We start from the raw sequence: 5,441 nt of genomic DNA, 5'->3' as shown, positions 1-5,441 counted from the left end.
CTCTCTCTCTCTCTCTCTCTCTCTCTCTCTCTCTCTCTCTCTCTCTCTCTCTCTCTCTCACTCTTTCACTCTCCCTACATGTCATATCGACACCTCACCCCGAGGGTAGGTGACTGCTAGGTAATTTGCTTTCTTATTTTCTCCGTTACGGAGCTCCTGCCGTTTTCCCTTCTCTCTCTCTTTCTCGCTCTCTCACTCGCTCCTCTCGCTCCTTCTCTCTCTCCTCCTCGGTTTTTCCCCATTCGCCGAATGCTCGTCGCGTCGCTACCCTTGCCTAAGAACGATTTCTCGCACCCCGCGGACTCTTGCTTCGCCAATTTTCCTCTCGATGCAGACAGCTGATGCCTACAGAGGCGCGCGGGAATTAAATCGCGACGCGACTGACCCGAAAAATTCCTCCCTTGAAACACGTTCCCGGGACTTTGACTGCGTTCCGTCCATTCTTTCTGCAATCTTTTTGCTTTCTTTTTTTACTGAGGAGAACGCGAAGTACAGTAAAATAGTCGGAGCACAACGGGACGAAGGCGGCTAATGAATACTTGCCCCGCAGCTCGTAACTACGTAGCGACGTCACCGTATCAGTAAACAATTTTGAAAAAATCTTCTCTCATTTACGAGCACCCTCTTTTCATCGGGACGGCGCAAGAACGTCGCCGCGTGGCGAACGATCGCTACTTCGTCATCCCGATAGATCCCGTCGCGGAGACACGGTGTCCGGTAACGCGACGAGAGCGCGACGAGAAGCCCCCGGTGCCGATTACTCGTTTCACTGCTAATCCGATTTCAGCTACCTCCAGACCGAGAACTCCTTAACGCTACTCCGTTGGTTTCTCTCGATAATCGCGTTACCTCCATTAGAGAGACTTCGGAGCCTAACGTGGTTCGCGCGCGCAGAAAACATCAGCCGGAGAGAACGCGCGACCATGGGAAATCTTACGTCTTTATCATGTCCGCGGTGGACCATGAGACCGAAGATCGATCCCTAACGACAGTCCGCTCGGTCTCATCGACCAGAGACCCGATCGTCTCCCGAAGATCATCGGGATCGAGGCGATGATGAATCGGCGCACGGAAAAATGATGAACGGCGTTACTATGAGATCCGTCGTCGTCGTCGTCGTCGTCAACGGCCGCAAGCACCGCGTAGCAGCAGAACGCAACCCCTTCGAGCCACCCGAGGTATCCGCCGACTTCTCCGCGACAACCGTGCGGCGGTGCGCGGGTGGGTGGCGGTAGGTCGGAGTGCGCCTCGTAGGGGACAAAACTCACCCTAAGAAGCCTCTAAGAACGCCAAGGCGGTGGTGTCGCTGGTGGGGTATAAAAGTACCCGCATGCGCAAGCTCCTGAAAAACTGCGGCCCGCCTCCGGCGCCGCCTCTACCGTCTCCGACATCCCTCCGTGGAGATCCCCCTCGAGCCGCCGCCGCCGGTCCGCGGAGGGCCCCGAGATCTCACCCCCTTCGCGCCCTCGCCCCTCGCAAGACGTCGTCTGGAACGACCCGCGGCCTTTTTCGAGAATTGCCCCCCGGGTAACATGTGCTAACCGTGTGTGATTACCTCCGCTCGACAACGCGAGCACACCCCCGTCGTCGCGCTTATCCGCACACACACACACACACACACACACACACACACACACACACACACACATACATACACACCCTGCCCCTGCACCTCCCAACCTGCTGTGTTCGTCATCCCCTTCGCCCTCGCTCGCTCGCTCGCGCTATCCGTCGCGCCGAGCCGCGACGAGCCTTTTTTGCGCCCGCGAAAATCGAAGTGCCGCGGCGAACTGGCGAGAGAAATCACGACTAACGGCGCACCCGGGCCGGTTACAACGGGGTGATATCGCGCGCCGCAAGTGGAGGACTGCCAGGAAGTGATACGCGCGCGAACCTCGCGACTGTGATTCCTCGCATCCCGACCAGTGTGACCTTGGTTAAATGTCAGTGCTGTGGGCGTGCAATGCTTCGTCAAGAAGCAGGGGATGATTGTTGTGCGCGCAGGGATAGAGACACCTCGATATTTGGATCATCCCTCGATCGATTGATCGTCATTTACACGACTGCTTGTGCGACGATCGCGACGGTGAATTTTAAGCTGAAAATAATCTCTTTTTCTACAAACGCACGCCAATGCAAATTCCAAACATTAATTAAGATATCACATGCTTAATTGTTCCCGGCAAGCATTGGCGTTCTTTTTTTTCTCGTACGACTAATGATCGCGCTCGGTCACGGCGGAACTGTTTCGCAAATTTTTGGTTAAACCGTTTATCTATTTGAATATCGTGCGCTTTTTACCGGCCTTGCCTCTCTCTCTTTCTCTCTCTCTCTCTGTTTCTCTCTCGCGCTCTCTCTCCTTTTTTTTCGGCAACGCATAAGCTCCAATTATTCCTTGCCGGGCAACACGTCGTCGACAAATCCTGTCGATTTAATTGGTCGCCAGCAGATAATTGTTCAGCGTTGATAATTGGTCCAATTAATTTGAACGGAAAAGTGCGTCGATAATCGTCGCGCATTCATCGATTCACCGATTATGTGAACCATGTCGGATGCGGGTTATAGAATATCGTTACTGTCGAAAGGACGCCGGCGAAAAAAATAGCCGAAACGCAAACAGAAACCAATCGTTTTGACTGCGCGCGGTAGTGAAGTTATTGAGTTTTTATTTTGTTGCTGCGCGCACATCGTATGATTACAGTGCTCGTCAACAGATATTGGAGGACTATATTAGATTTAAACGCGTAGAATAAAATGAATGTAATGTTATAGATGTCCGGGAGGGAGGGAGAGAGAGAGAGAGAGAGAGAGAGAGAAGAGAGAAAGAGTTGTGATAACATATAAATCTTATTATCATCGGAAATACAGAAAATACAAAACACCACGATATTTTTTGTCGGCTCTTGCTTTTTAATCGTCAAAAAAGAGGCGTGTCCCGTCAAGTGAAGCTATATATTACGACACACCGAAATGCAATCGTGATTACATCCGCTTGCCCGTGTCGTGGTCTTGTCGGCGCTGCATACGAAACTTGCAATTCCGCAACATTCGACGTGTCACGCGCAATCTTTTTAACACTATCTGTCCGCCAAGGATTAAACCGGCCCGAGGTGTCCCTTCCTCTCTGGCATGCCGCTCGCACTCGCGACATTCTCACCCTAATTCACTCGGTCTCTCCCGCGAGACAAAAATTCAAAAATAATGTCGCACGAGCCCCAAACATTTCCCGACGCCCTCGATCGAAGGGTGAAACTCTTGCCTGTGGCGAATGACATCTCCCTTGACTTGATACGCGGGGTGCGTGCCACGAAGACGCGACGCTACGCGACACATTTCAATGCGATTCACAACTCGTCCTCGATCACGTGTACTCGGTAACTTTGCAATCGAGAGCTGCGATAAACATTATCTGCCCCTCTCTCAACGTGGCTCTCGTAAATCTTGGCGCGAACACGCGACACCAAATAATGAAATATAAGCGGCGGGGCCCCAAAATACTAGCGGATGTAATTGAAAGCAGGGGATGTCATCTTTCTCTCTCTCTCTCTCTCTCTCTCTCTCTCTCTCTCTCTCTCTCTCTTTCTTTCTCACGCGCGCAGTGAAAGAGCCTACGCATGACGAAATGCATCTCGGAAGGTCTACATTTAGGGACGCGGAGGCGTCGCATTGTTCCTCGTAGGGGTGTAGGATTCAGGGGGCTCGTCGTCTCGTTTAGGGGTTCTACATACGGCTCGGTACAGATACGTCATGATCGATAGTCCCGCGTTGTCTCTCGAAAGAGTGACGTGTTGCAATTCGCGCGTCGTGCTCCATTGTGCCCGACGAACCCTCCGTCGGCTGACTGCAGCGGCCGTTTCCGTCGCGCGAAAGATCGGTGGCTGAGGATCTTGGAGGACCACGGAGACACGATCTTCGCCGTGTAATTGATAAACGAACGGGAAGAGGAAGTCGCGTTCCCGACGGTACTCCCGCCTATGTTTGGTGTTCGCTGTGTTTGTATTCCACGTGAAACGCGCGCCGGGCGCTCCGCGCGGAACTTCGCGCCAAGAGACGAGCGATACGAGATGCGCTATTTTTACAACAGACATTGTCGGTATCCCCGCTGAATCTGGGGATGACTACTTGTGCATTAGGGCAAACAGTTTCTCCTCTTCTCTCCGCCTGGCCAGTCGTCTTCGTTTCGACCGTGCCGTTCTTCGCCCGCACCCTCACGAGAATCCCCGAGCATCGCGCAACCCCCGTATTCCTCGCTGCTAAACGCAACTACACAAGGGGCCTTTCTACCGTCTTTGTTTTCCCTTTCTTCCCAGTGTCGTTTCGCAGTCTCGCGCGGGGAGGTCGTTGAGCGACGGAAGCGGGAAGAAATCAGCCGGCGAAAAGCCGCCCGACAGACGAGAGATCGCGCGGGATATCGTCGAAAATATTTTCCACTTCCGACCAACGCGCGCGGACAGAGGATTAATTAGCGGACCTTCGTTTGACAGACCGCAAAGACTGCGCGAACGACTTGTCTGGCCTGGAAAAGCTGCGTCTGTTCGCGTACGCGGGAATGATTACAGCGTAGTACATCCAGAGGAATGTCCATCGAAATGTCCGTGACGGCCGTTGCACGTGATCGGGTGAACAAAACCAATTCGTAAATAATTGCAGAAGTAAATATTTCCCGATTATATATCAGTGAAGAAGCACACGTATACGGACTGCGCTTGAAGTGTAATTATGGCGCTGCGGAAATGCAGAGCGGAATTATCGTGATGTGAGGAGTTCGCGGTACAATTCGAATTGTGCACACTCGACGAGAAGCTAGCCTTGCCACGAGTGCCACCGTCGACGAACGAAGAAACGGGGTGAGACTCGCGCTCGCGCTGCGCTCGGATTTCATCCATCCGATCCGGCGGTTCATAGGGGACCGCGTCGCGATCGCGCGCCACGCTGAAATCATATCGTTTGACCCGGGTGTCAATCTTGCGCCGCAATCATGCAGCGCGGCAAGACGCGCCGAGATTCATCTCAGGCAGCTCGTCATCCCCTGAACATCCCGCGAGTCCCCCGTCGTCCGGCGCAACGACGGAGTCCGGAAGACGGCACACGAGGTTAGTGCAGTTCGCGTGAGTCGTCATCGGCGGGAGTATCGTCAGGAACGCGGCGGCAGTCCCGCGGGGTTGTGCGCGCGGTGGTGAAGAGAGAAAGGGAGAGAAAGTGTGTGCGTGAGAAAGAGAGAGAAAAAGAGAGCGAGAGAGAGAGAGAGAGAAAGAGAGGGAGAGAGATTTTTCCCCACCGCTTGGAAAAACCAACCCCCCACCAGCCGGGTACCGTGGGGGCAGGCGGCGGTGGCGGCGGCGTGGAAGAGACGCGCGGAGGGCTGCGGGGGCGACGAAAAGAGGGGACGAGGAGGGTTACCCAGGGTGGTCTCGGTGGTGGCTGGGGGCGGCAGCCTCAAA

This window comes from Odontomachus brunneus, unplaced genomic scaffold, assembly GCF_010583005.1.
Source record: "Odontomachus brunneus isolate Ranch 3 - 2012 unplaced genomic scaffold, Obru_v1 Obru_scaffold_036, whole genome shotgun sequence".
NCBI lineage: Eukaryota > Metazoa > Arthropoda > Insecta > Hymenoptera > Formicidae > Odontomachus > Odontomachus brunneus.
Note: the sequence above shows the minus strand (reverse complement) of the source record.